A 10307-nucleotide genomic window follows, 5' to 3' on the forward strand; every position below is an offset into this window, starting at 1 on the left:
GTAGCAGGGCCGCTTGCCGCCGACTGGGAACTTAATCTTTGGGCCTCTAGAAATACTACAAGCCTGTAACTAAAATACCTAGAAAGGTGAACTGAATCTTTGGGCCTCTAGAAATAATGCAAGCCTGAAATTGAAATACCTAGAAAGGTGAACTGAATCTTTGGGCCTCTAGAAATAATGCAAGCCTGAAACTAAAATACCTAGAAAGGTGAACTGAATCTTTGGGCCTCTAGAAATAATGCAAGCCTGAAATTGAAATACCTAGAAAGGTGAACTGAATCTTTGGGCCTCTAGAAAGATTTATTACCTCCTCAAGCAGCATCAAACAATTCCATGCGTGCACCACAAATCTATACCAAGTTTGATCAGGATATACCTTTCCAAATCAGAATTAGCGCTAGAGCAAGCAAGATCAATGATATGGTCGTGAGATAGAGAAGGAACGAACAAACTCACCCCTCTTGCGACCTCCCTGGTAGATGCGCCGCCGCCGCGCACGACAGAGGGAGAAAAACGACTGGTGAAGGGGGAGCGGGGTGACCTTCGAAGGCCGGAGGGAGAGGGCTGCCGGAGTAGGGTGGCGGAGGCCGGAAGGAGAGGGCGGTCGGAGGAGAGAGAGGGCGAGCGGCGCTTGGGCGGGCGACCCTATGGGGAACAGAGAGGAGTCGTGCGAGAGGGGGGAGTGATCTGATGCGGGCAGGGGAGATTTTTTTAGTTCTCTTTTAGTGGGCCCGAGGATAACTAACCCAATTAGAACCTCTCCACCAGGCTAGTTTTTTTAGTTGGGTTAGAGCAAACTAGCTCAAACTAACCCCTCTTGTTTCAATAATTTGAGGCTATTTCAACCCAAACTAGCTCTAACTCAGGGATCCAAACAAAGAGGAGTGTTACTGTACATGCTACATTGTGGACCATAGCACATTGTTTTTTATGGCCATATCACCACATTGTTTTCTACTGCTAGTTCGCTGGGCTAGTTCACTGGGCTGTCATGGTTCGCACTGCTGGTTCACTGGGCTTCCATGGTTCGCACTCCTCCGACCTGAGTAGTACTCCCTCCGTTCCTAAATATAAGTCTTCGTAGATATTTCATTGTGGACCACATGCGGATGTATATAGATGCATTTTATGTGTAGATTCACTCATTTTTCTCCGTATGGTGGTCCATAGTGAAATCTCTCCAAAGACTTATATTTAGGAATGGAGGGAGTAGTATAGTACTAGTATATACCACATCATTCTTTGCTCCTTCTTACCACCCCGACATGTGGGAGAGCCAGCATCCGGGTCGACGTGTCATGCACCAGATTAGAGCGCGGAACGGAAGGGGGGCATCACCCTGGTCGTAGCGCCAGTAATTCATGACTATAGTGAGTGGTCATATCACAAGTCTTTCCAGCAGTAACGCGCTGTCAAATCGCACAGCCCGACCTTTCCAGCGGTATGTTTGAGAATCTTCCACTCGCTCACCCTCCTCGCCTCTCTGTCAAACCGCCTACCCGAAAACTGTCGCGCGTACTGCCCGGGAAAAGCCCCGCCCTCAACTTTTAATTAACTACGCGAAAATAGTTTGAGCTTGTTCGTTCTATATAAATACAGTACTTGTTGTATGTTTATTCACCCGTGGGGTTGTTCAATGAATGGAGGGGCGGGGAACACAAGTGAACAATATTGTAGTACTACTAGTAGTAAGTAGGAGTCGTACAGTAGTCACCTTAAATAGAGAGTTTCTTTTCTTTAATGACACGTACACAAATTGAAACGCTTGTTGTGGAGAGAAAAAAGATAATCACTCCACTATATATGGACGCAGGGGCTTGAACGCTTGCTTTACTAGGGTTGCTCTCTTCATTCTCTCATCCTCTCCAGATATAAACAAGACAACGGTAGTGACATTTTCTCTCTGCTCACCGCTGGTCACAGATCCGGCCGGATCCCTTCGGCCGGTGTGTGTAGAGGAGTAAAAGGTGCATCATTCACGCGGTTATCGCCGCCGAGGGAGGAAACCCACAGCTGCCGGAGGGGCCCGATCCTCTTCCCATGTCGTTCTCTCCGACACAGCACCGGCTCGGGAGGTCCTCCGACCCTTCTTCCTCCCTGTCGTATTGTCCGCAGATCCGACCTGACGCCACCAACATCTGGCGACCCTCAGGTATAAGTCTTCGAAAGCGGCCTTGCTCTACTGCCCCAGCTCCCCACATGTCTGCATGTGTATCTTTTTCTACTCCCATCAGCTCTTCCAAAGCCACCTAAATTTTTAGTATTATTAGAGGTAAAGCTACTTCATGCATTCGAATCTAGGGCTTTGTTCAAACAACAAAGAAAGGGCGGAAAGTTGTAGCATGAATCTAGGACTTGATTCAAAGAGGAAATAATATGGTGAAAGCAGTAGAGACCGGATACCCAACCGGTCTCTTGGTTGAAAAGGGAAATAATGGGGAAACGCAGTACAAACTGGATAAGGAACAGATCTATTATTGGTTGAAAAAAGGATAGAAAGTGGCGGCTAGTGGACAAGTCAACAGAGTATGTCCAGGATTAGATTTGCTGCCATCACATAGTAAAAGGTCTCCAGGATTAGATTTGCTGCCCTCACATAGTAAAAGGTCTCAGGATTAGATTTGCTGTCGTCACATAGTAAAAGGTCTCAGGATTAGATTTGCTGCCCTCACATAGTAAAAGGTCTCCAGGATTAGATTTGCTGCCCTCACATAGTAAAAGGTCTCCAGGATTAGATTTACTGCCCTCACATAGTAAAAGGTCTCCAGGATTAGATTTTCTTCCCTCACATACAGTGGCGGAGCTAGACAGGAAATGCTGCAGGGGCGAAAGGCAAATACAACATCTTGAGGGGGCCAAACACTATACTTTTTCTAATTAGGCACTTTTAAATATTTTTTCTTCAGAGGTTTTGTCAAGGTTGGGGGGGCCATGGCCCCTGTAGAAGTACATGTGGCTCCGCCAGTGCTCACATAGTACAAGGTCTCCAGGATTAGGTTTGCTGCCCTCACATAGTATGAACAAACTCGGCATCACCACTTTATGCCTCCTTGTAGGTACATTGTGCTGATGCATCCACTCTCGCATGTCCTCATACCAACCTTTTGTTGTTGTTAATGTAAGGGCGCATGTAAAATGAAGCGATCACACTGTTACCTTAGGGACATGTCTAACCAGTGTTATTGTTAATCTAATGCCTCCAGTGATAAGATGCAATTAAACTGTGTTACAAATGGCACTCCTGCTGTTTCCCCCAGTATGATAAGTAAGTTGCTCCTTTATGCTGCTGAGTGTCCTGGTGTCCCCACAGTCCCATGCCCTTAAACCAACTCTTTAGCTGCTGTTGATTTACTGTATCTGGTAAACAAGCAATGCCACCATTAAAGTAATCCCATATTTGGGGAATCTCATTGTTGATCGTAATGCTTCTGGTAACATGAAGCATTGCTGACGTTTTAAAATTTCTACTGTCCTTGCGTGATTGCCATGAACATAATTAAGATGCTTCTTTTCATTTTGTATATGTTTCGTATATTCTTATTGACCAGCAACTGTTTACTTTCTATCTTTTTGTGTAGATAGGGATATCCATTTCACCTTGTTGCTATTGTGACCTTTTGGTGAACTGCACAAAACACTTTTTTGGAATGAGTGTCTTGTGTAGTTCAACTAAAATGTCACGTGGGCAACATCTCTCAATTTTGGTGGAACTGCACAAAATGGTGATCGGAGTTTCCAAAATCTTCGTCAAGTTCTGCTGGTAATCTTGTGCAACATTTTATTAGCCTTTGCAAGATGGAGCCGTCACTGTCACCACAATGGCACTTTATTTTAGTGGAACTGCACAAAAGGATAAGAAAATTATAGTTGCACCTTACATGAGCCGGACAGCCAACCTTAATATTCCTCAATTTTAGTGCAACTACTAAATAAGAACCTGCCAGCTCACGAGAGCAAGTACTTCTTGCTAGCTGAATGATGCAATCTTTGCTTCATTTCAGGTGAACTACAGAAAAAGGCGCATGAATTGAATCATGGAACTCCAAGCAGACCTCATCCTAGTGGAGCTGCAGGTTGAGTTCAAGGAGGCCGATATTAAAGTGAAATCATGCTCTCCTGTCTCCTTGTTTGTGCTGTGCAAACAGGAATACTCAACTACAGATGTTGTGACGGTCAAGAGCATTTGCCAAGTTCTTTGATTGTATGACATGGCTAGCCAAGATGGATTTAATCCCGATATTCACTTTATCAAAAGGCTCTAATGGGTTGGTTCTGAATCTTGCAAGCTGGGAATCAATGAGATGTGTAGACATCTTTGTTGTACTTATTATTTGAATCTTATTTGTTGGTTCTAAATCTTGCAAGCTCAGAATCAATGAGATGTGTAGGCATCTTTGTTGTACTTATTATTTGGATCTTATTTGTTGGTTCTGAATCTTGCAAGCCGGGAATCAATGAGATGTGTAGGCATCTTTGTTGTACTTATTTTGGATCTTATTTGTTGGTTCTGAATCTTGCAAGCTGGGAAACACGGCATGATGATGCAGAGGACAACAACCATAACAAACAGTTCAAACTTGGTAGTATTATCTTTGTGAAAGTGCGACAAATGTGCTGATCATGTGCGTCCTGAGAATAATAATTCTAATTGTTATGCATGTTGATCCTGTGGCACTGATAAAACGAGCCAATGCATTGCTTGTTTTAAGTATAAATTTCTATTAAAGCTAATTAAATTTAAGTAAAGTGACCACTAACTCCTGTTATTACAATACCAATACAGACCCGCTCGTGAACCGACGTGTGGCCGGAGTAGGTTTCTTAAGGGAGGCGTTTGAATGCGCCGAGGGTGCATCTTCTGTCGGGCGTGCAGTGGACGAGGGAGGGGTAGTAACTGTTGTTGCATGTACACACTCAGCTTACTGTTGAATCTAGTTCCCCAAGAGCTGAAAAATGAACTGTTGCCGCCGCCTACACACTCGTTCACTCGAAGAGACTCCAATGGCGATCTAAGGGGTGAGTCTGCTGGATATGGACTTCAGCAAGGAGTTCCCCTTTGAGTTCGTCGTTCAGTCCTATGGCTGCACCAAGTTGAATGTGATGTACACCAACGATATGGACTCGGTGAAGCTCTGCCTCGCCTCAGTCCTATGGCTGCACCAGGTTCTGGAGCATTCACCTGTTTCAACGGCCGCACCGACTGCACCTTAGCTACGGTGGAGAGAAGGAAGAACGCGACGATTCGACCATCTGGTGCAACATCTAGAAGCAATACAAGATCATCAACAACGGGCAGGAGAAGGACTCCGTGGTTGACCTTGCTGAGACCATCATCGACCCCTGATACACCAACATGAAAGCAGACGACCTGAACACGTGGGAGGTACCTCTGAATCTAGCCTACATAACCTACGCGGCCAAGGACGCATACGCATGCTACGACATGTACAGGCAGATTTTGGACATGAGGGCGTGTCTGCTTCCCGTAACCGATGAGTACACGGACAGCCGTAGCGTCATGATCAAGCGTGCCAGGAAGGTCTAGATGTTGTACTTTATCTGTTTATAAGCACCTTTATCATCTGAGTGTTTCATGCATTAGCCTATATGTCGTAATTATCTGTTTTGTCTGAAATATTTCTTTTAAGAACCCATTAACCTGATTGCTTTTTTAGTGGCTATTTGCTTATGTATGTAACTAGTTCACTTGTCCGTTAAAAAAATAGTTCATTCGGCTGTCGTGCTTTGAATCTCCTTCCTCCCAACATATTCCCCTCCTCAGGTGGACCCGGCAGGTCTCTGAATTTTCTCCCACTTTCTTTTTCGATGTAAACTGAGTTTTCTCCCAGTACTTTTCCCTAGAACCAACTCAACTGTCCCACGTCTAGCCTAAAAAATAATAATACCCCATGTACTATTAACTCATCAAATTAAAATGATATTTTATTTTGTAAGTTGAAATTTCTTACAAAATAATAATAATAATTGTTTATATATAACTTGGCAAGTTAACTCCTAGTGATTGCGTACATAAGCTTGCAAAGATTTTACTGACCAATGCAGTAATAGACGTGCAATCATGTGTTTATGTTTTTATAACATTTCTCCATCTAGCCCAACATGATATTTTCACCCAGCCCAGCAAGTTCATGGATTTCGAGAAAAATGCAAATGGGATTTAAACGGGCTGCATAGATGCTACATCATTGTTTCACCCAGCCCACCAAATGGACTAAAAAACAAATGGACTGGCTGACATGTTGGCCAGTAAGTTGAAGCCTAAGAAGGCGTTGGATTTACATCCAATGGCCGGCATTCTTCTTCAATCTCTCGTATTCTTCCCCCAGCGCTGCCGGAACCGCCTGCTCCAGCCTTCGGCGTCCAGCGGTGTTGTTTTGCGCTCCTCGGCAAAATGCTACCCCGCCGACGGCCAGGCCATCCCTCCACTCCGCACCTCCTGTTATTCTCTGCCGAGTGTAGGCCCACCCTGCACCCGAACCAGTCAAGTTTCCCACTCCTCTCCATCTGCGACTCCACTGCCGCGTCTTCCCCAACTCCGGGTCGTTCCAGTCTAGGGCCTCGCCGTCGTCCACCGCCTCGATGCGCTCGGCATGGCGTGGTCAACATACGAGAGTTATCGGAAGAGGACTGTACGTGGAGAGCCTGACGGTTGGGACCCACAAGGTCCATGGTCGCATGCAAGGAAAGTTCCTCCTTATTACGCATTGTACGTGGACTATACGTGGGAAGGGCTTCTGTATTTCGCGAAAAAAACGTTCCCCCCGCTGACAGGTCGGACCCACCAGCTATATCTTCGCACGCAAGGAAGTGTCTCCTTATTACGCACAAAAAAATGAATACCCCCTGCTAGCTAGGACCCACCATAGTGCTTGGCTGACTTGTGGGCCTACTAAGTTGACGAGGATGGAGGGCTTTGTCAACTTAGTCAATATGAACGATTCTAGCTCCAGTGACCGTACGATGTCCATCCAACGGCCATAGTGCTTCTTCAACCTCTGGTCTTCTTGCTCCAGCCGCCCAAAGCAGCGCCGGTCATGCCGCATGCTCCTGCCTCTCGTGGCCGGCTATGATGCCGCGGAGGCCTCACCGCCCCCTACTACTCCCACCACTGGCCCAGGGCATCCCTCTACTAACCCACACCCCCTGTTATTCTGCAGCGCGGCAGCCTCACGCCGCAGCCAAACCAGTGAACCCTCGTACTCCTCTCCGCATGGGCATCCACTGTCGCGTCTTCCCCGGCTCCACGTCGTCCCCTTCCTAGGCCTCGCCATCGTCCACCGCCTTGGTGCTCTTGGCGCGGCGTGGTCAATGTGGTCAACGATCGACTTCCATCGGAAGAGTACTGTACGTGGAGAGGCTGATAGCTAGGTCCACGGCCACAGCTGGGTCCACGGCCACAGCCCAGTTTTTTTGTGATTTGCCAAGTAAGTTGCTTTGTCAGGCCTGTTGGGCTGCAAAATTTTCAAGACGAGGAGAGCTTCATTCGGCTGGCCGAGAAAATGGCCTATCAGTAATGAGAAATGGGTTGTACATTTTTAAAACACATCAAACCGGCAATTAGTTTCAAATATCTTTTTTCATTTTGAGATTGTAAATTACATTAATTTTTATGCGTGGAGAATTTGTTGGATTTTATATTGATATACATTTATTTTTAAAATTAGTTTGAATGTGAGTCGAAATTTTGGGATTAAAAACAATTCGGACCGCACCGAAATATGCAAAATTTCGTATAATTTTTTAACCGTGACCACAATATGGGCTGCAATGCTAACAAAAAGAATATGGGCTCAAAAAACCTTAAGAATTAGCAAATGGGCTGTAAATTATTAGAAATAATGGCAGATGGGATGTATGTTGTTTTCCACAGATTTGAGGCTTTCCTAAAAAAAGGTTGACGCACAAGCAGTGACTGTTGGATGTCCATCCAACGGCCGTCGTGCTTCTTCAATCTCTGCTCTTCTTGCTCCAGCCGCTCAAACAAGCGCCGGCGGCACTGCCTGCTCCCTCCACCCTGCGGCCGGTTATGCTGTTGTGCAGGCCTCACCGCCCCACCATACTCCCATCGCTGGCCTAGCCATCCCTCTACTCACCCACACCTGCCGTTATTCTCCGGCGATGGCAGATGAACCAGTAAACCCTCGTACAGTCGTACTCCCCTCCGCGTGGGAAACAACTGCTGACTCTTCCCTGCCTCCATGGAGTTCCCTTCCTAGGCCTCGCCATCGTCCACCGCCCTGGTGCTCTCGGCGCGGCCTGGTCAACGTGGTCAACGACCGACATGCATCTGAAGTGGACTGTACGTGGAGAGGCCGACAGCTAGGTCCATGGCCGCACGCAAGGAAATGCCTCCTTATTACGCGTAAAATAATGATTCCTCCACCTGACATCAGGGACCCACCGAAAGGGCCTCTGTATTTCGCGAAAAAAATGTTACCGCCGCTGACATCTCGGACCCACCAGCTATATCTTTGCATGCAAGGAAGTGCCTCCTTATTATGCACAAAAAAATGAATACACCCCTTGTTAGCTCGGACCCAGTATAGTGGCAGGCTGACTTGTGGGCCTACTAAGTTGACGGGGACGGAGGGCTTTGTCAACTTAGTCAATATGCACGATTCTAGCTCCAATGACCGTACAATGTCCATCCAACAGCCATAGTGCTTATTCAACCTCTGGTCTTCTTGCTCCAGCCGCCCAAACCAGCGCCGGTCATGCCTCGTGCTCCAGCCTCCCATGGCCGGCTGCGATGCGGCGGAGGCCTCACCGTCGCCTACTACTCCCACCGCTGGCCAGGCCATCCCAGAACACCACACCCCCTGTTATTCGACGGCGACGGTAGCCTCACACCGCAGCGAACCAGTGAACCCTCATACTCCTCTACGCGTGGGCATCCACTGCCCCGTCTTCCCTGGCTCCGCGTCGTCCCCTTCCTAGGCCTTGCCGTCGTCCACCGCCCTGGTGCTCTCGGCGCGGCGTGGTCAACATGGTCAAGGAACGGCTTCCATCGGACGTGTACTATACGTGGAGAGTGAGGGAGTCCTGGATTAGGGGGTATCCGGACAGCCGGACTATATACTTTGGCTGGACTATTGGACCGTGAAGATACAAGACTCAAGACTTCATCCCGTGTTCGGATGGGACTCTCCTTTGCGTGGAAGACAAGCTTGGCGATCCGGATGTTAGATCTCCTTCTTTGTAACCGACTCTGTGTAACCCTAGCCCCCTCTGGTGTCTATATAAACCGGAGGGTTTAGTCCGTAGGACAAGAACAATCAGAATCATAGGCTAGCTTCTAGGGTTTAGTCCGTAGGTCTACTCTTGTAATACTCATATCATCAAGATCAATCAAGCAGGAAGTAAGGTATTACCTCCATCGAGAGGGCCCGAACCTGGGTAAAACATCGTGTCCCCTGCCTCCTGTTACCATTAGCCTTAGACGCACAGTTCGGGACCCCCTACCCGAGATCTGCCGGTTTTGACACCGACATTGGTGCTTTCATTGAGAGTTCCTCTGTGTCGTTGCTGCAAGGCTCAATGGCTCCTTCAATCATCAACAACAACACGGTCCAGGGTGAGACTTTTCTCCCTGGACAGATCTTCGTGTTCGGCGGCTTCGCACTGCGGGCCATTTCGCTTGGCCATCTGGAGCAGATCGACAGCTACGCCCCTGGCCATCAGGTCAGGTTCGGAAACTTGAACTGCACGGTCGATATCTGTGGAGACTTCATCTTCGACGGATTCGGGCCTACGCCAGGAGCGCCGAATAGTCACGACGAGCATGGCTTAGACCCGCTGTCAGACAACATTTGGGATTTCGCACCTGCAAGAGCTCCAGACCTAAATCCGGGGCAGATCGCATCGTCCAAGGACGGGTGGATGGACCCACCCCGGAGGCCGCATACTCATCGGCGGTAGAGGCGAACACGGACTCCACCCCCAAGGAAGTCTATGTCACTGGACCCCCGGACTTGTGTCCGGCTATAGGTTCCAGACCGCGCGCCCCCGAGCCCGCCGAATCTGGTTGGGCTCCGGTAATGGAGTTCACCGCTGCGGATATCTTCCAGCACTTGCCCTTTGGCGACATGCTGAATTTATTAAAGTCTCTCTCTTTGTCAGGAGACTCTTAGTCGAACTATATCCGGCTCGAGTGGGAAGCAGGCGACGAGGAAATTCGTTGCCCACCCACCACCCACTTCATTGCCACTGTCGATGACTTGACCGACGTGCTTGACTTCGACTCTGAAGATATCGACGGTGTGGACGACGATACAGGAGAAGAACAG

The sequence above is a fragment of the Triticum dicoccoides genome, chromosome 7B (genome assembly GCF_002162155.2).
Source record: "Triticum dicoccoides isolate Atlit2015 ecotype Zavitan chromosome 7B, WEW_v2.0, whole genome shotgun sequence".
NCBI lineage: Eukaryota > Viridiplantae > Streptophyta > Magnoliopsida > Poales > Poaceae > Triticum > Triticum dicoccoides.